The sequence below is a fragment of the Heterodontus francisci genome, chromosome 9 (assembly GCF_036365525.1).
Source record: "Heterodontus francisci isolate sHetFra1 chromosome 9, sHetFra1.hap1, whole genome shotgun sequence".
Classification (NCBI taxonomy): Eukaryota; Metazoa; Chordata; class Chondrichthyes; order Heterodontiformes; family Heterodontidae; genus Heterodontus; species Heterodontus francisci.
This window is the reverse complement of record NC_090379.1, coordinates 1,101,313-1,122,747: the sequence shown is the minus strand read 5'-3', so window position 1 is coordinate 1,122,747 and position 21,435 is coordinate 1,101,313. Positions and strand designations below refer to the sequence as shown.

At 44.0% G+C, this 21,435-nt stretch overlaps 1 protein-coding gene across 1 annotated transcript in view; it reads left to right on the top strand.

The window, feature by feature from the left end:
* tmem63c (transmembrane protein 63C) overlaps positions 1–21,435 on the top strand; it is a 191,600-nt gene that overhangs the window by 62,459 nt on the left and 107,706 nt on the right. The gene's annotated exons all lie outside the window — the stretch shown is intronic.

Genomic DNA, 21,435 nt, shown 5'->3' with positions numbered 1-21,435 from the left:
ATTACTACCTTTGAGGTCCTGCTTGCTAATCTCGTTCCTAACTCCCTAAACTCAGCCTGCAGGACCTCATCCCTCTTTCTTCCTATATCGTTGGTACCAATGTGGACCACGACCTCTGGCTGTGCACCCTCGCCCACTAGAATGCTCTGTAGCCGCTCGGTGATATTCATAAACCTTGCATCAGGGAGGCAACATGCCATCCTGGAATCACATCTGCGACCACAGAAACGCCTATCTGTTCCCCTAACAATAGAATCCCCTATCACTATTGCTCTCTTGTCCTTTCTCCTCCCTCCCTGCACAGCTGAGCCACCCATGGCTCTCTGGTCATGACTTTCACTGCACTCTCCAGAGGAACCCTCTCTCCCATCGGTACTCAGAACTGAATACCAGTTAGAAAGTGGGATGCCCTTTGGTGACTCCTGCACTACCTGCCTTGACCTTCTTGTCTGTCTGGCAGCCACCCAGTCCCTCTCTGCCGATGCTCTCTTCAGCTCTGGAGTGACTATCTCATGAAACGTGCTATCCAGGTAGTTCTCTGCCTCGCGGATGCGCCACAGTGACTCCAGCTGCCGCTCGAGTTCCGAAACCTGGAGCTCAAGCTTCTGCAGCCGCTGACATGTCCTGCAGATGTGTTTGTCAAGGACACATGGTCCGTCCACAACTTCCCACATTCCACAGGAGGCACAATCCACTTGGCTGAGCTGCCCTGCCATTACTTAGCTTTACAAACTAATTATTGCTAGTGTAATAAGTGGAATAACTTGCCAATCAGCTTCTTCCCCTGTACTGTGGAGGCAACCAATCAACTTACTTTAAATCTCTGCCCTCTCGTTCTCGATCCTTTCACGAGTGGGAACAGTTTCTCTCTGTCTACTCTGTCCAGACCCTTCATGATTTTGAATACCTCTATCAAATCACCTCTCAGCCTTCTCTTCTCCAATGAAAACAGTCCTAACTTCTCCAATCTATCTTCATAACTGAAATCCCTCCTCGCTGGAAACATTCTTGTGAATCTTTTCTGTACTCTCTCCAGTGCCCTCACATCTTTCCTAAAATGTGGTGCCCAGAACTGGATGCAATACTCCAGCTGAGGCCGAACTAATGTCTTATACAAGTTCAACATAACTTCCTTGCTCTTGTACTCTATTCCCCTATTAATAAAGCCCAGGATACTGTATGCTTTATTAACTGCTCTCTCAACCTGTCCTGCCACCTTCAATGACTTCTGCACATATACACCCAGGTCCCTCTGCTCCTGCACCCCCTTTAGAATTCTACCCTTTATTCTGTATTGTCTCTTCATGTTCTTCCTACCAAAATGAATCACTTCACATTTCTCTGCATTGAACTTCATCTGCCACCTGTCTGCCCATTCCACCAACTTGTCTATGTCCTTTTGAAGTTCTACACTATCCTCCTCACAGTTCACAATGCTTCCAAGTTTCGTATCATCCGCAAACTTTGAAATTATGTCCTGTACACCGAGGTCTAGGTCATTAATATATATCAGGAAAAGCAAGGGTCCCAACACTGATCCCTGGGGAACTCCACTGCAAACCTTCCTGCAGCCTGAAAAACATCCATTAACCACTACTCTGTTTCCTGTCACTCAGCCAATTCCATATCCATGTTGCTACCATCCCTTTTATTCCATGAGCTACAAGTTTGCTCACAAGTCTGTTGTGTGGCACTGTATCAAATTCCTTTTGAAAGTCCATGTACACATCAACAACATTGCCCTCATCAACCCTCTCTGTTACCTCCTCGAAAAACCCCAGCAAGTTAGTTCGGGGCCTTCACTTACCTTCAGGAGCGGAGAGCAGTCGGAGCTCTTCCAGCGCACCTGAGTTTTGAAGAAAAAAAGCCAACAGTGACATCACAGGAAAGCTGCAAGGTGATTGGTTGGTGAGTCACTGCTGTTAGGGAATAGCTCTAAATAGCTGGCTTTGTAACTAAGGTAAGAAAGGTTTACAGTTTATTTTCATATATAAGTAGTATTTTGTAGGGAGTTCTGTAATAACGAGGACCAGGGAAGAAGGGCCCTAGAGTAATTGTTATTATTTGATATTAAAATCTTCCAAAAGGTTTAATTTAAAGGGTTAAGTCACGGCAGGAGAGCTCAAAGCCGTGGTGTGCCCGTTGTGCTCTATGTCGAATTCCAGTGCCCAGGACCAGCATGTGTGCAGGACGTGTCTCCAGCTGCAGCTCCTGGAAGCCCGGGTTTCAGAACTGGAGCGGCAGCTGGGGACACTGTGGAGCATCCAGGAGGCGGAGAATATCGTGGATAGCATGTATAGAGAGGTGGTCACACCGCAGGCTCAAACTCCACAGGCAGGAGGGGAATGGGTGACCACCAGGCAGAGCAAGAGGACTAGGCAGGCAGTGCAGGAATCTCCTGTGGCTATTCCCCTGTAAAACAGATAAACTGCTTTGGATACTATTGGGGGGAATGGCCTCTCAGGGGAAAGCAGCAACAGCCCAATTCGTTGCACCACGGTTGGCTCTGCTGCACAACGGAGGAGTAAAAAGTGTGGGAATGCAATAGTTATAGGGGATTCCATTGTAAGGGGAATAGACAGGCGTTTCTGTGGCCGCAAACGAGACTCCAGGATGGTATGTTGCCTCCCTGGTGCTAGGGTCAAGGATGTCTCAGAGCTGTTACAGGACATTCTGAAGGGGGAGGGTGAACAGTCAGTGTTCGTGGTGCACATTGGTTCAAACGACGGAGCTAAAAAAAAGGATAAGGTCCTTAAAGTAGAATATAGGGAGTTAGGAAGTAAGTTGAAAAATAGGACCTCAAAGGTAGTGATTTCAGGATTACTACCAGTGCCACGTACTAGTCAGAGTAGAAATAGCAGGATATATCGGATGAATATGTGGCTGAAGAGATGGTGCGAGGGGGAGGGTTTTAGATTCCTGGGACATTGGGACCGGTTCTGGGGGAGGTGGGACCAGTACAAACTGGACGGGTTACACCTGGGCAGGTCCGGGATTGATGTCCTAGGGGGAGTATTTGCGAGAGTGGTTGGGGAAGGTTTAAACTAAAATGGCAGGGGGATGGGAACCTTTGCAAGGAGTCAGAGGAGGGGGGATCAAAGACAAGAACAAAAGACAGTAAGGGGAATAAGAAAAGTGATAGGCAGAGCAATCAAGGGCCAGAATCAAACAGGGACACAGTGAAAAATAGTGGGAAGGGGACAAGTAATGTTAAAAAGAGAAGCCTTAAGGCTTTGTGTCTTAATGCACGGAGCATTCGCAATAAAGTGAATGAATTAATCGTGCAAATAGATGTAAACGGGTATGATATAGTCGGGATTACGGAGACATGGCTGCAAGGTGACCAGGGATGGGAAATGAACATCCAGGGATATTCAGTATTTAGGAAGGACAGACAGAAAGCAAAAGGTGGTGGAGTTGCATTGCTGGTTAAAGAGGAAATTAACGCAATAGTGAGGAAAGATATTAGCTCTGACGATGTGGAATCTGTATGGGTAGAGCTGAGAAACACTAAGGGGCAAAAAACGTTAGTGGGTGTTGTATATAGACCCCCAAACTGTAGTGGTGATGTTGGGAATGGCATTAAACAGGAAATTAGAGGCGCATGTGATAAAGGAACATTTGTAATTATAGGTGACTTTAATCTGCATAGAGATTGGGCAAATCAAATTAGTCACAATACTGTAGAGGAGGAATTCTTGGAGTGTATACGGGATGGTTTTCTGGACCAATACGTTGAGGAACCAACTAGAGAACAGGCCATCCTAGACTGGGTATTGTGTAATGAGAGAGGAATAATTGACAATCTAGTTGTGCAAGACCCCTTGGGGATGAGCGACCATAATATGATAGAATTCTTCATCAAGATGGAGAGTGACATAGTTGATTGTGAGACTAGGGTCTTGAATCTTAGTAAAGGAAACTACGAAGGTATGAGGCGTGAGTTGACTATGATGGATTGGGAAATTTTACTGAAAGGGATGACGGTGGATAGGCAATGGCAAACATTTAAAGAGCGCATGGCTGAACTGCAACAGTTGTTTATTTCTGTCTGACGCAAAAGTAAAATGGGAAAGGTAGCCAAACAATGGCTTAGAGGGGAAATTAGAGATAGCATTAGCTCCAAGGAAGAGGCATATAAATTTGCCAGAAAAAACAACAAACCTGAGGATTGGGAGCAGTTTAGAATTCAGCAAAGGAGGACCAAGGGATTGATTAAGAAGAGGAAAATAGAGTACGAGAGCAAGCTTGCGGGGAACATAAAAACTGACTGTAAAAGTTTCTATAGGTATGTGAAGAGAAAAAGATTGGTTAAGACAAATGTAGGTCCCTTACAGTCAGAAACGGGAATTTATTATGGGGAACAAAGAAATGGCTGACCAACTAAATTTTATTTTTAAGAGATACAGCACTGAAACAGGCCCTTCAGCCCACCGAGTCTGTGCCGACCATCAACCACCCATTTATACTAATCCTACACTCATCCCATATTCCTACCACATCCCCACCTTCCCTATATTCCCCTACCACCTACCTATACTAGGGGAAATTTATAATGGCCAATTTACCTATCAACCTGCAAGTCTTTGGCTGTGGGTGGAAACCGGAGCACCCGGCGAAAACCCACGCGGTCACAGGGAGAACTTGCAAACTCCACACAGGCAGTACCCAGAATTGAACCCGGGTCGCTGGAGCTGTGAGGCTGTGGTGCTAACCACTGCATACTTTGGTTCTGTCTTCACAAAGGAAGACACAAATATCATACCAGAAATGTTGGGGAACACTGGGCTTAGTGAGAGGGAGGAACTGAAGGAAGTCAGTATTAGTAGAGAAATGGTGTTGGGGAAATTGATGGGATTGAAGGCCGATAAATCTCCAGGGCCTGATGGTATGCATCCCAGAGTACTTAAGGAAGTGGCCCTAGAAATAGTGGATGCATTGGTGGTCATCTTCCAAGATTCTATAGACTCTGGAACAGTTCCTACAGATTGGAGGGTAGCTAATGTAACCCCACTATTTAAAAAGGGAGAGAAAGTAGGGAATTATAGACCAGTCAACCTGACGTTGGTAGTGGGGAAAATTCTAGAATCCATTATCAAAGATTTTACAGCAGAGCACTTGGAGAACAGTGGTAGAATTGGACAGAGTCAGCATGGATTTACGAAAGGGAAATCATGCTTGACAAATCGACTAGAATTCTTCGAGGATGTAACTAGTCGAGTTGATGAGGGGGAGCCAGTGGATGTGGTTTATTTGTCGAAAGCCTTCTGAAAGTCCCAAGTGCCACAAGAGATTAGTGTGTAAAATTAAAGCGCTTGGGATTAGGGGTAGTGTATTGCGATGGATAGAAAATTGGTTGGCAGACAGGAAACAAAGAGTAGGGATAAATGGGTCTTTTTGTGGGGTACCGCAGGGATCGGTGCTAGGACCCCAGCTATTCACAATATACATTAATGATTTAGATGAGGGAACTAAATGTAATATCTCCAAATTTGTAGATGATACAAAACTGGGTGGGAGGGTGAGTTGTGAGGAGGATGCAGAGAGGCTTCAGGGTGATTTGGACAAGTTGAGTGAGTGGGCTAATACATGGCCGATGCAGTATAATGTGGATAAATGTGAGGTTATCCGCTTTGGTAGCAAAAACAGGAAGGCAGATTTTTATCTGAACGGCTATAAACTGAGAGAGGGGAATATGCAGCGAGACCTGGGTGTTCTCGTACACCAGTCGCTGAAGGTAAACACGCAGGTGCAACAGGTGGTAAAAAAGGCAGATGGTATGTTGGCCTTCATAGCGAGAGGATTCGAGTACAGGAGCAGGGATGTCTTGCTGCAATTATACAGGGCCTTGGTGAGGCCACACCTGGAATATTGTGTGCAGTTTTGGTCTCCTTATCTGAGGGAGGCTGTTCTTGCTATAGAGGGAGTGCAGCGAAGGTTTATCAGACTGATTCCTGGGATGGCGGGACTGACGTATGAGGAGAGATTGAGTCAGTTAGGATTATATTCACTGGAGTTCAGAAGAATTGAGGGGGTGGGGGGAATCCCATAGAAACCTATAAAATTCTAACAGGACTTGACAGGTTAGATGCAGGAAGGATGTTCCCGATGGTGGGGGAGTCCAGAACCAGGAGTCATAGTCTAAGGATACGGGGGTAAACCATTTGAGACTGAGATGAGGAGAAATTACTTCACCCAGAGATTGGTCAGTCTGTGGAATTCGCTGCCACAGAAAGCAGTTGAGGCCAAAACATTGTATGTTTTCAAGAAGGAGTTAGATATAGCCCTTGGATTTAAAGGGATCAAAGGATATGGGTGAAAGTGGGAACAGGTTACTGAGTTGGATGATCAGCCATGATCATAATGAACGGTGGAGCAGGCTCGAAGGGCCAAATGGCCTACTCCCGCTCCTATTTTCCATGTTTCTAAACATCATCTTCCCTTAAGAAATCCATGCTGGCTTTCCTTACTTAACTCGGATTTGTCCATGTGACTATTGATTTTGTCCTGAAATATTTTTTCTAGAAGTTTTCCCACCACTGAAGTTAAACTGACTGGCCTGTAATTGCTGGGCTTATCTTTACATCCTTTTTTGAACAAGGGTGTAATGTTTGCAATTCTCCAGTCCTCTGGCACCACCCCTGTCTCTAAGGAAGACTGAAAAATTATGGCCAGTGCCTCTGTGATTTCTACCCTCACATCCATCAGTATCCTTGGATGCATCTCATCTGGTCCTGGTGCGTTATCCACTTTAAGTACAGACAGCCTATCTAATATTTCCTCTTCATCAATTTTAAACCCTACTGTCTGACTTACTTCCTCTGTCTGACTTACCTGCTCTATTCTAGTGATATCTGTCTCTTCCATCTCTCTGTGCACCTTGGTGTTCCTCTCTCGTATGATCTCCGTGTTCCCACACCCTTGCCAAGTTAGTTTAACCCCTTGTCCTTCTAGGTGGTAGAGTTGTCAGGTTTGGAAGGTGCTGTCAAAGGAGCCTTGGTGAGTTGCTGCAGTGCATGTTGTAGATGGTACACACTGCAGACACTGTGCGCCAGTGGAGGGAGTGAATATTTAAGGTGGTGGATGGGGGTGAGTGCCTGTTAGCAAAAATGTAAATATAAGGAATTGGAAGCAACCAGTTGCTTGGGATAATCGGTTATGAGATAGAGACTAGGGATAATGGATATGTACTCTAATTGGCGGGATGTGACTATTGGTGTCTTCAGCTTTTCACTATATTTATTAATGACTTTGATGAAGGAATGAGAGTTGGATTATATAAGTTTGCTGATGACACTATGTTAGATGGCACAATAAGCAGTGTAGAGGGGACCAGAAAGTTTCTTTCAGAAGAACACGATAGATCAAATGACTGGGAAAAACTGTGGTAAATAGAGGTCAATGTGGGGAAGTGTGAGGTCATCCACTTTGGACCTAAGAAAGATAGATCAGAATATTTTCTAAATTGCGAGTAATTAGGAATTGTGGATGAGCAGACAGATTTAGGGGTTGTTACGACCGAGATGGGAGGAGTGCACTGTCTTTTCTAGTTCCACTTCTCCACAGGTCACAACATATATTTAAATGTTTACCCAGTTATCGATACGGTCAATCATATACTCTACTCTTTATCCCAGAATAAAATACACCAACCAGGTTTCTTTAATAAACAAGAAAATTATCAGTTTATTATAAAACAAGACTTATCCAGTAACGAAGCAAAGCATTAACACACAGATTGAAATATGAAAGTTCCCTTTTCAAATACCCCACACAAACACTCACACACACTGAAAAAAATAAAGAAATTCTGCAGCACTCTGTTACCAAAAAACAAGAATACTTTGGCCAAATACTTGCTAATTCTTGAAGGAAAAAAAGATACGGAACAATGTCAGTTGTCCGTTTTAGTTTGGCATCTGGGTATACGGAGATGGGTCACTGGGATTTGTTCTGGAGCAGTTCTTTCTGGAGGTGTCAAGAATTAATCTGGTAGGCTTTCTAGGAGAAATGTGGCACCAGGCGTTTCCACCATCATACTGAATATGCAGGGTTTCTCAGCGACAGGCGGAAAGAGGAGCTGACACACTGGACCTCTCAGGGTCTCTCAGAGAGGTGCAGGAAAGATAGGCTGGGGGTTTATTCCCTGGCAGGTTGATCTTCAACTGCTTTTCAAACACTGTCCACACCCCAACTGAGCAAAACAATATCTCAGAAGTGAAACCCCAAACAGCAGTCAGAACCTCCTGACCATTATAAATCTTAACTTGTCACTTCTTGGTAAATATCTTCCTCAGGTCACCAAGATTTCTGTTTTTTTTTATCGCAAGGCATGTGGCATCCACTAAAGGTTGTTTTCAAACACAACATCTCAGTGTCTTTTCAGTGAACTGTCAACAACTAAACAAAGTCCAGCACCTATGAAATCTTTAGCCTTCCAAAATCAAATCCATTTCCACCATTAAAATAAGAGTCCTCAAAAAATTTAACAAAAAATGGAAGCACTTTCGTAACGGGGTCTAAATACAGAACTCTCTAAAAGCTAGTGGAAACGTACAAAAAATAATGGAATATTGGCCTTTATGCCAAAGGGGATAGAATGCAAAGGGGCAGAAATTATGATACAGTTGTTTAAAGCTCTGGTTAGATCCCATCTGGAGTAACTGTGTTCTGTTCTGGGCACTTCACCTCAGGAAGGATATAATGCTCTTGGAGGGGATGCAGCACAGATTCACCAGAATGGTCCCGGGGTTAAAAGGGTTAAATTATGAGGCTAAGTTACATAGAGTGGGCTTGTATTCCCTCAATTATAGAAGATAAAGGGGTGATCTTATTGAGGTGTTTAAGATGATTTATGGAGTTTATAGGGTCGATAGAGAGGAACCATTTCCTCTGTTGGGGGGGGGCGTCCGGAACTCAGGGGCATAAAGAAAGGAAAATTACAGCACAGGAACAGGCCCTTCGGCCCTCCAAGCCTGTGCTGATCCAGATCCTCTATCTAAACATGACGCCTATTTTCTAGTCTGTATCTCTTTACTTCCTGCTCATTCATGTATCTGTCTCGATACATCTTAAAAGACGCTATCATGCCCGGGGTCTACCACCTCCGCTGGCAACGCGTTCCAGGCACCCACCACCCTCTGCGTAAAGAACTTTCCACGCATATCCCCCCTAAACTTTTCCTTAAGGCATAACCTTAAAATAAGAGCCAGGCTGTGCTGGGGTGATGTCAAGAAGCACTTCCTCACACAAAAGTTAGTGGAAATCTGGAACTCTCTTCCCCCAAAAAGCTGAGGTTGGGGATCAACCAAAAATTTCAAAACTGAGATTAATAATTCTTTGTTTGGTATTAAAGGTATGGAACCAAGGTGAGAAAATGGAGTTAAGATGCAGATCAGCCATGGCCTCATTGAATAGAGGAACGGGTTCAAAGCTGAGTGGTTTCTACCTGTTCCTAAGTCACTTTGCGTCTATCTGTCCAATGCTCCAGGTAATTGGGACAGCCGCACCCCTCCCATCCTACCCCACCCCAACCCTGAGCACAGGTGCTATTCCAGAAATTCCTTCATTTAAATATTGTGGATCCAGGAGACCACTCTGGCCTTGATTAATGAGGGACATTACCTACCTCTTGTACAAAATGATCTGTGCTGCAGCCAGAAGCAGATCCAGCTCTTGCTTGAAGGAATTCAGCAAATCGGCATTCGCAGCATGAGTCAGCAGCCAGTTCCACAGGTGCAATATTCTCTGGGAAATCCTCCCAACTAACCTTGTTCTGGCCTTGCGTAATAAGATTGAGAGACCTGCCCCTCCCTAATTTATTCAGTTGAAACAAATCGTTTACACAAACAAAGTCTTGTGGTTGGGAGGTTTGATGTTGGGGAGGGTTGCCAGCCCAGTGCCAGGGTTCGGGACATCTGCTCTGGGCTGGAGAGGAACTTGCAGTGGGAGGGGGAGGATCCAGTTGTTGTGGTCCATGTAGGTGCCAATGACATAGATAGGACTAGGAAAGAGATTCTACATAAGGAGTATGAGGAGCTAGGCACTAAATTAAAAAACAGAACCTCGGGATTATCAGAGGCACTTGCAAATTGGCATAGGGAAATAAGATGTAGACAGGCCAACCAGGGGCGATGCCATATTGGATTTGGTACTGGGAAATGAACCCGGCCAGGTGTTAGATTTAGATGTAGGTGAGCACTTTGGTGATAGTGATCACAATTCGGTTAGGTTTACCTTAGCGATGGGCAGGGACAGGTATATACCGCAGGGCAAAAATTATAGCTGGGGGAAAGGAAATTATGATGCGATTAGGCAAGATTTAGGATGCGTAGGATGGGGAAGGAAACTGCAGGGGATGGGAACAATCGAAATGTGGAGCTTATTCAAGGAGCAGCTACTGTGTGTCCTTGATAAGTATGTACCTGTGAGGCAGGGAGGAAGTTGTCGAGCGAGGGAGCCGTGGTTTACTAAAGAAGTTGAAGCGCTTGTCAAGAGGAAGAAGAAGGCTTATGTTAGGATGAGACGTGAAGGCTCAGTTAGGGCGCTTGAGAGCTACAAGCTAGCCAGGAAGGATCTAAAGGGAGAGCTAAGAAGAGCAAGGAGAGGACACGAGAAGTCATTGGCGGATAGGATCAGGGAAAACCCTAAGGCTTTCTATAGGTATATCAGGAATAAAAGAATGACTAGAGTTAGATTAGGGCCAATCAAGGATAGTAGTGGGAAGTTGTGTGTGGAATCAGAGGAGATAGGGGAAGTGTTAAATGAATATTTTGCGTCAGTATTTACAGTAGAGAAAGAAAATGTTGTTGAGGAGAATACTGAGATTCAGGCTACTAGGCTAGATGGGATTGAGGTTCACAAGGAGGAGGTACAAAGAACAAAGAACAAAGATAATTACAGCACAGGAACAGGCCCTTCGGCCCTCCAAGCCTGCGCCGATCCAGATACTCTCTCTAAACATGTCGCCTATTTTCTAAGGTTCTGTATCTCTTTTCTTCCTGCCCATTCATGTATCTGTCTAGATACATCTTAAAAGACTCCTTCGTGCCCGCATCTACCACCTCCGCTGGCAATGCGTTCCAGGTGCCCACCACCCTCTGCGTAAAGAACTTTCCACGCATATCCCCCCTAAACTTTTCCCCTTTCACTTTGAACTCGTGTCCTCTAGTAATTGAAACCCCCACTCTGGGAAAAAGCCTCTTGCTATCCACCCTGTCTATACCTCTCATGATTTTGTACACCTCAATCAGGTCCCCCCTCAACCTCCGTCTTTCTAATGAAAATAATCCTAATCTGCTCAACCTCTCTTCATAGCTAGCGCCCTCCATACCAGGCAACATCCTGGTGAACCTCCTCTGCACCCTCTCCAAAGCATCCACATCCTTGATCTTTATGTCGTCATTGTCGACAGGAATAGTGCCGGAAGACTGGAGGATAGCAAATGTTGTCCCCTTGTTCAAGAAGGGGAGTAGAGACAGCCCTGGTAATTATAGACCTGTGAGCCTTACTTCGGTTGTGGGTAAAATGTTGGAAAAGGTTATAAGAGACAGGATTTATAATCATCTTGAAAAGAATAAGTTCATTAGAGATAGTCAGCACGGTTTTGTGACGGGTAGGTCGTGCCTCACAAACCTTATTGAGTTTTTCGAGAAGGTGACCAAACAGGTGGATGAGGGTAAAGCAGTGGATGTGGTGTATATGGATTTCAGTAAGGCGTTTGATAAGGTTCCCCACGGTAGGCTATTGCAGAAAATACGGAAGTATGGGGTTGAAGGTGATTTAGAGCTTTGGATCAGAAATTGGCTAGCTGAAAGAAGACAGAGGGTGGTGGTTGATGGCAAATGTTCATCCTGGAGTTTAGTTACTAGTGGTGTACCGCAAGGATCTATTTTGGGGCCACTGCTGTTTGTCATTTTTATAAATGACCTGGAAGAGGGTGTAGAAGGGTGGGTTAGTAAATTTGCAGATGACACTAAGGTCGGTGGAGTTGTGGATAGTGCCGAAGGATGTTGTAGGGTACAGAGGGACATAGATAGGCTGCAGAGCTGGGCTGAGAGATGGCAAATGGAGTTTAATGCGGATAAGTGTGAGGTGATTCACTTTGGAAGGAGTAACAGGAATGCAGAGTACTGGGCTAATGGGAAGATTCTTGGTAGTGTAGATGAACAGAGAGATCTTGGTGTCCAGGTGCATAAATCCCTGAAGGTTGCTAACCAGGTTAATAGGGCTGTTAAGAAGGCATATGGTGTGTTAGCTTTTATTAGTAGGGGGATCGAGTTTCGGAGCCATGAGGTCATGCTGCAGCTGTACAAAACTCTGGTGAGACCGCACCTGGAGTATTGCGTGCAGTTCTGGTCACCGCATTATAGGAAGGGTGTGGAAGCTATGGAAAGGGTGTAGAGGAGATTTACTAGGATGTTGCCTGGTATGGAGGGAAGGTCTTACGAGGAAAGGCTGAGGGACTTGAGGTTGTTTTCGTTGGAGAGAAGGAGGAGGAGAGGTGACTTAATAGAGACATATAAGATAATCAGAGGGTTAGATAGGGTGGATAGTGAGCGTCTTTTTCCTCGGATGGTGATGGCAAACACGAGGGGACATAGCTTCAAGTTGAGGGGTGATAGATATAGGACAGATGTCAGAGGTAGTTTCTTTACTCAGAGAGTAGTAAGGGCGTGGAACGCCCTGCCTGCAACAGTAGTAGATTCACCAACTTTAAGGGCATTTAAGTGGTCATTGGATAGACATATGGATGAAAATGGAATAGTGTAGGTCTGATGGTTTCACAGGTCAGCGCAACATCGAGGGCCGAAGGGCCTGTACTGCGCTGTAATGTTCTAAAAAAAAAGATTAGAGAGATGAATGCGTGGCTCAAAGACTGGTGTGGGTTCCAGTTCGTGGGGCACTGGCATCAGTACTGGGGAATGGGGGTGCTGTACCTTTGGGACGGACTTCACTTGAACCGTGCTGGGACCAGTGTTCTGGTGAGTTGTATAACTCGGGAAGTAGGGTTTTAAACTAAATAGAGGGGGAAAGGGATCATGTAGGGGAAGATTGTGTAAATTAAAGGAAGTGACAAGGCAATAAATTTAAGGTAGCAATAAAGGTAATGATAATCAGAGTATGGCAGGAAGGGACAGTGATTGCAAACTTAAGAGTATGCTAGCAGATAGGGCCAGAGTTTACAAAAATAGTCAAAAAAACTGAATTAAGGGCTCTGCTATCTAGTATTGTGCAATGAAAAGGGCTAATTAATAATCTTGTTGTAAAGGAGCCTTTAGGAAAGAGTGATCATAATATGATAGAATTTTACATTAAGTTTGAAAGTGATGTAGTTCAATCAGAAGCTACCATCTTAAATCTAAGCAAAGGAAATTATGAAGGTATGAAGGACAAATTGGCTATGGTGGATTGTGAAACTACATTAAAAGGTATGATGGTAGACAGGCAGTGGCTAACATTTAAAGAACTAATACATAGTTTACAACAAAAATGCATTCCTTTATTGCACAAAAACCTAGCAAGCAAAGCGTTCCAACTGTGGATAACAAAAGAAATCAAGATAATAAAAGCAAAATACTGCAGATGCTGGAAATCTGAAATAAAAACAAGAAATGCTGGAGATACTTAGCAGGTCTGGCAGCATCTGTGGAGAGAGAAGCAGAGTTAACATTTCAGGTCAGTGACCCTTCATCAGAACTGTTCTGATGAAAGTCACTGACCTGAAATGTTAACTCTGCTTCTCTCTCTACAGATGCTGCCAGACCTGCTAAGTATTTCCAGCATTTCTTGTTTTTATTTTCTGAAAGAAATCAAGGATTGTGTTAGATCAAAGGAAGACACGTATAAAGTTGCCCAAAAAATGGTAAGCCAGAGGACTGGGAGCATTTCAGAATTCTGCAAAAGAGGACTAAGAGAAAGATTAAGAAAGGGAAGATAAATATGGGAGTAAACTAGCGAGAAACATTAAAACGGACTGTAAAAGCTTCTATAGGTATGTAAAAAGGAAAAGATTAGCAAAAACAGTTGTGGGTCCATGATAGGCAGAGTCAGGAGAATTTATAATGGGGAATAAAGAAATGGCAAAGAAACTGAACAAGTATTTCTGTCTTCACGGAGGAAAATACTAAAAAAAACAAGTAATGGAGAATCAAGGGACTCGTGTAAGTGAAGAACTGCATGGTATTAGCCCTAGAGAAATTAATAGGATTTCAAGTAGATAAATCCCCTGGATCTGATGATCTACATCCCAGAGTGTTGAAAGAGGTGGCTGTAGAGATAGTAGACGCATTGGTGTTCACCTTCAAAATTCTATGGACTCTAGAATGGTTCCTGCAAATTGAAAGGTGGAAATTGTAACTCCACAATTTAAGAAAAGGAGAGAGAAAACGGGGGACTACAAACCAGTTAGTCTAACATCTGTGGTAGGGAAATGCTAGAATCTATAATAAAGGATGTGATAACAGGACACTTAGAAAATTATGGTAGGATTGGGCAGAGTCAACATGGATTTATAAAAGGGAAACTATGTTTAACAAGTCTGTTGGAGCTTTTTTGAGGATGTAACTAGCAGAATAGATAAGGGGGAACCGGTGGATGTAGTCTATTTAGATTTTCAGAAAGCTTTTGATAAGGTCCCACACAAGAGGTTAGTAAACAAAATTAGAGCACGTGGGATTTAGGGGAATATACTGACATTGACTGTGAACTGGTTAATGGACTGAAAACAGTCGGAATAAATGGGTCATTTTCATGAGTCACTGAAAGCTAACATGCAGGTACAGCAAGCAATTAAGGAGGCAAATGTTATGTTGGCCTTTATTACAAGAGGATTTGAGTATAGGAGTGAAGATATCTTACTGCAATTATATAGCGCCTTGCTGAGACCACACCTGGGGTATGGTGTGCAGTTTTGGTCTCATTACCGAAGGGAAGATATACTTGCCATAGAGGGAGTGCAACTAAATTTCATCAAACTAATTCCTGGGATAGAGGGATTGTCCTATGAGGAAAGATTAAATATACTGGGCCTTTATTCTTTGGAGTTCAGAAGAATGAGAGGTGATCTCATTCAAACATATAAAATTCTTACTGGGTGAGACAGGATGCAGGATGTTTGCCCTGGCTGGGGAGTCCAGAACCAGGGTCACAATCTCAGAATAAAGGACAGGCCATTTAGGACTGAGATGAGGAGGAATGTCTTCACTCAGAGGGTGGTGAATCTTTGGAATTCTCTGCCCCAGAGGCCTGAGGAGGCTCAGTCGTTGAGTATGTTCAAGACTGAGATCAATAGATTTCTTCATATCAAAAACATCAAGGGATACGGGGATAGTACAAGAAAATGGTGTTGAAGTAGATGATCAGCCGTGATCTCATTGAATGGCAGAGCGGGCTCAAAGGGCTGAATAGAGTCATAGAGTCGTACAGCATAGAAACAGGCCCTTCGGCCCACCGCGTCCATGCCGACCATAATGCCTATCTATACTAGTCCCACCTGCCTGCATTAATTCCATATCCCTCTATGCCTTGCTCATTCAAGTACCTGTCCAGATGCCTCTTAAATGTTGCTAATGTCCTACTCCTGCTCCTATTTCTTATGTTCTTAAACAAAGGCTAGTAAATAGGTAATAAAGGAGTCGTTTAGTAATTAATGGCATATACTTTAATGCAAGGGGTCTGATGAATAAAGTGGATGAGCTTAGGATGCAGCTAGCCACTTGGAAATATAATTTCATAACTATTACTGAAATGTGGCTTAAAGGAGGGCAGGAATGGCAGCTCAACTTTCTTGGTTACAGAGTTTTTAGGTGGATAGAGCGAGGTTTAAAAAAGGAGGGGGTTGCAATATTGATTAAAGAAACAATTGGAGCTGTGAAGTGGGATGATATGGTAGAAGGATCATCAAATGAGGCCACATGGGTTGAACTGAGGAACGGAGAAAGGGCAATCACACACTGGAGGTGTACTAAAGACCCCCAAACAAACAGTCAGAGGGAGATAGAAGAGCAAATATGTAGGCAAATCTCTGAGAAGTGCAGAATCAATAGGGCAGTAATGGGGGGATTTCAACTCTCCTAATATTAGTTGGTATAAAATCAGTGTAAAAGGTATAGAATTCTTCAAATGCATTCAGGAGAACTTTTTTAGCTGTATGCAACAAGCTAAACAACAGGAGGGGCAGGTCTGGACTTAGTTTTAGGGAATGAAGCTGGGCAGTTGAAAGGGGTATCAGTGGCAGAGCATTTTAGTGTTCGTGATCATAATTCCGTTAGATTTAGGGTAGTTATTGGAAAAGTATAAAAATAGATAGGAAACAAAGGTTAATAGTCGGGTGTTTTTGTGACTGGAAGGCTGTTTCCAGTGGGATTCCGCAGGGCTCAGTACTGGATCCCTTGCTGTTTGTGGTATATATCAATGATTTAGATGTAATGTAGGGGGCATGATTAAGTGTTTGCACTTGTGTGTGTTGATAGCGAGGAAGAAAGCTGTAGACCACAGGAAGATATCAATGAACTAGTCAGGTGGGCAGAAAGGTGGCAAATGGAATTCAGTCTGGAGAAGTGTGAGGAAATGCATTTGGGGAGGACAAACAAAGCAAGGGAATACACAATAAATGGTAGGATACTGAGAAGTGTAAAAGAACAGAAGGACCTTATAGAGTCATAGAGTTATACAGCACAGAAACAGGCCCTTCGGTCCATCGTGTCTGTGCCAGCCATCAAGCACCTATCTATTCTAATCCCATTTTCCAGCAGTTGGCCCGTGACCTTGTATGCTATGGCATTTCAAGTGCTCATCTAAATACTTCTTAAATGTTGTGAGGGTTCCTGTCTCTACCACCCCTTCAAGCAATGCGTTCCAGATTCCAACAACCCTCTGGGTGAAAAGCTTTGAAGTGAATGTCCACAGATTCCTGAAGGTGTACAGGATATTTTCCTTTATTAGCCGAGGTATGCAAGGTGGTTATGCTGGAACTGTATAGAATACTAGCTAGACTGTAGAGTACTGTGTGCAGTACTATATTACAGTAAGAATTTGATTGCTCTATAGACGGCACAGAGGAGAGTTACGAGGATGTTGCCAGGAATAGAGAATTTTAGTGAGGAAAGATTGGATAGGCTAGGGTTATTTTCTTTGGAACAGAGGAGGCCAATGGGAGATGTAATTGAAGTGTATAGAATTATGAGGGGTCTAGATAGTGTGGATAGGGAGGACCTATTTCCTTAGTAGAGAGTTCAAATAACTAGGATGTTTAGGGCGGCACAGTGGTGCAGTGGTTAGCACCGCAGCCTCACAGCTCCAGGGACCCGGGTTCGATTCCGGGTACGGCCTGTGTGGAGTTTGCAAGTTCTCCCTGTGTCTGCGTGGGTTTTCTCTGGGTGCTCCGGTTTCCTCCCACAAGCCAAAAGACTTGCAGGTTGATAGGTAAATTGGCCATTATAAATTGTCACTAGTATAGGTAGGTGGTAGGGAAATATAGGGACAGGTGGGGATGTTTGGTAGGAATATGGGATTAGTGTAGGATTAGTATAAATGGGTGGTTGATGTTCAGCACAGACTCGGTGGGCTGAAGGGCCTGTTTCAGTGCTGTATCTCTAATCTAATCTAATTTAAACTAATAGGTAGAAGGATTAGTGCGGATTTATGGAGAAATTCCTTCACCCAGAGGGTGGTGGAGATCTGGAACTCACTGCATGAAAGGTTAGTAGAGGCAGAAACCCTCATCACATTTTTAAAAAATACTTGGTGATTTGATGGTCTTTTGATGAAGTAACAGAGAAGGTTGATGAAGGATATGCGGTGGATGTTGGTTATATGGATTTTAGGAAAGTGTTTTATAAGGTGCCACATAAAAGGCTAATTAACAAAATTGAGGCTCATGGAATAAGAGGGTGTGTCCAATTGGATAAAAAAAAATGGCTGAAGGAAAGAAGACAGCAAGTTGTAGTAAATGGTTGTTTTTCAGACTGGAAGATGGTAGACAGTGGTGTTCCCCAAGGCTCAGTGCTGAGACTGCTGCTTTTTTGCTATATAGAAATGACTTGGATCTTAGAATACAGAATACAGAAAATTTTCCGATGACACCAAACTTGGAGAGTGGCAAACAGTGAAGATGATATGAACCACCTGCAACAGGACATAGATAGGCTAGCAGAATGGGCAGAGAGGTGGCAGATGAAATTTAATAATACTGACAAGTGTGAGGTCATGCATTTTGGCAGAAGCAATGAAGAGAGGCAATATATACTTAATGACACAGTTCTAAAGTGTGTGCACGAACAAAGGGACCTGGGTGCATGTGAATAGATCTTTGAAGGTGACAGAACATATTGAGAGAGTGGTTAGAAATGCATAAGGGTTCTTGGGTTTCATAAATAGAGGCAATGGTTACAAAAGCAAGGAAGTTATGCTGAACCTTTATAAAGCTCTGGTTAGGCCCTAACTGGAACATTGCGTCCAGTTCTGGTCACCACACTTTAGGCAGGCTGGGAGGGTCCTAGAGAGGGTGCAGAGGAGATTTACCAGAATGATTCCAAGGATGGAGGATTTTAGTTACAAGGTTAGGTTAGAAAAGCTGGGTTTGTTCTCCGAGAATAAAGGAGATTGAAGGGAGATTTTACAGAGGCGTACAAGATTATGACAGATTTAGATGACTTAGACAAGGAAAAACTGTTCCCATTAACTGATGGAGAGCTTGTGGTGTAGTGATACTGTCACTAGACCAGTAATTCCAATCCCAGGCTGTGGGGATGTGGGTTCAAATCCCACCATAGCAGCTGGTGGAATTTAAATTCAATTATTTTATAATAATCTGGAAGCTAGTCTTAGTAATGGTGCCATGAAACTATCAATTGTCATAAAACCCATCTGGTTAACTAAATGCCCTTTAGGGAAGGAAATCTGCCATCCTGGTCTGGTCAATGTGTGATTCCAGACCCACAACAATGTGGTTGACTCTTAACTGCTCTCCAAAATAGCTGAGCAAGACACTCAGTTCAAGGGCAATTTGGGATGGGCAACAAATGCTGGCTTTGCCAGCGACACTCACATCCCATGAATTAATTTAAAAAAAATTTTAAAAGGACACAGATTGAAGGTTTTGGGCAAGAGATGCCGGGGGAATATGAGGAAGAGCTTTTTTTGTTTAGGCAGTGGGTGATAATGACCTGGACCTGGCTTCTCACAAGGGTGATGAAAGCTATGACAAAGACAATCAATGATTTCAAAAGGAAGTTGAATGGGCACTTGAAGGAAATTTACTTACAGGGATCGAGCGGGGGAGTGGGACTGACTGGATAGCTCCATGGAGAGCTGGCATGGACTCGATGGGACGAATGGATTCCTTCTATGCCATATACGACTCTCTGACTTGAAATGCTCCAACCTACAAGGCTATGAACCAAGGGCTAGAAAGTGAGATTAGGCTGGATAGCTCTTTCGGCCGGCATGGACATGATGGGGTGAATGGTCTTCTTCTGTGCTTAAATTTTCCATGTTTCTGGTCTATTCCCTACATTCAATATATAAATTTTAATCAAATCATCCCAAAGTCTGCACTTCGCTGAAGTGTGTTGTTGCAACTCTTTGAGCCTGTCTTGGTATCAAAGATGCTTCGTCCGCAAAATTCATCTCCATGGTGCCACTTGTGCCAGTGTTACGGAAGCTTGGAGCTGCTTCCAGCTTCGTGTGCCTGGGCTGTAGGGGTGTGAGCTCGGACTGTAAGGGCGCTGGCGCGGGCGCGCCCTGACTGTAAGGGTGCTGGTGCAGGCGTGCACAGACTCTAAGGGCACTAGCGCGGCTGTGCCATGCATGTGCTAGAAGCATGGAGAGAGGGCAGATCATGACGTCAACAGAGTTTAATGCTGATTTGGAGTCCAATCTGCCGGTTTGGACCTTGGAGGTCCTCTTAACTCCTCTTTCAAACATTCACAGTGGAGCATGCATTCAGCTCCAAGAGGGCACCACCCCACTCCCGCCGCCCCTCCCCACCCCACCCCACCCCAGTACTCTTTAAAGATATCTCCACAGGACTCCAGGTGAGGTGCTTTCAATTTTCTTCTTCTCCTCTAAAGTGAGTGGAAGTTCTGTGTTTAGTGTTGTTGGAGGAGTTTGGAAATGCTTTTGAATTCAGAAGAGAGTGGTGCTGGTCTACAGCAAGAAGCTCAGAGGAGTTTGGAGACTTAGTGGCAGAAAGCCTGCGGTCATGAATGGGAGCTGTAGTTGCAGCACAGAGCATAGGCAGCAGAGAGGGGAAGCTGTGCACAGAGGCAGAAGGGGCAAGGGTTCTCAATGGAGGGCCACACCTAACTGGGATCTTCAGAGAGCACTTCTCCTACCTCCACCTCAGCCACGAGGAGTGTCTGAGATGGCTACAATTAACCAAGGAGGTGGTTACTGAACTCTGCCACCTCCCAAAACTGCACAGCAGGGCGAGAACGACGCCACCAGTGGGTGTGAGGGACACAGAAAAAAGGAAACTACAGGCCAGTTAACCTGACATCAGTTGTCAGGAAAATGTTGGGATCATTATTATGGAAGTGGTAACATGGCAGTTACAAAATCAAAATATGATCAGGCAGAGTTAACATAGTTTTATGAAGGGTTTTACAAATCTCTTAAAATTTTGAGGATATACCTAGCTGGGTAGACAAAGGGGAACCAGTAGATGTAGTATATTTGGATTTCCAATAAGACCAAAGGATATTGCACAAGGTAAGGGCTAATAGGGTCGAGGGTAATATATTAGCATGCAGAGAGGATCGGTTAAAGGACCGAAAACAGGGAGTAGGAATAAACGGGTCATTTTCAGGTTGGCAAACTGAACTACTGGGGTGCCACAAGGATCAGTTCTGGGGCCTCAGCTTTTACAATCTATATTAATGACTTAGATGAAGGGACTGACTGTAATTATCCAAGTTTACTGGCAATACAAAGCTAGGTGATAAAGTAACCTGTGAGGAGAACAAAGAGTCTACAAATGGATATAGAGAGTGGATAAGAAGGTGGCACGTGGAGTACAATGTGGGGAAATGTGAGGGTATTCACTTTGGTAGGAAGAATAGAAAACCAGAATATTATTTAAGTGGCAAAAACTATTAAATGCTGGTGCTCAGAGGGATTTAGGTGGCCTACATGAATCACAGAAAGTTAACATGCAGGTACAGCAAGCAATTTGGAAGCAGAATGCTATGTTGGCCTTTATATCAAAAGGATTGGAATAAAAGGATAAGGAATCATCATCTGAATTGTACAGGGCTTTAATGTGACCACACCTGGAGTACTGTGTACAATTGGGTCTCCTTACCTAAGAAAGGATATACTTTCCTTAAAGAGGGTGAAACGTAGGTTCACTAGATTGATTCTTGGGATGAGAGGGTTGTCCTTTGAAGGGAGGTTGAGTAGATTGGGCCTGTATTTTCTGGAGCTGAAAAGAAT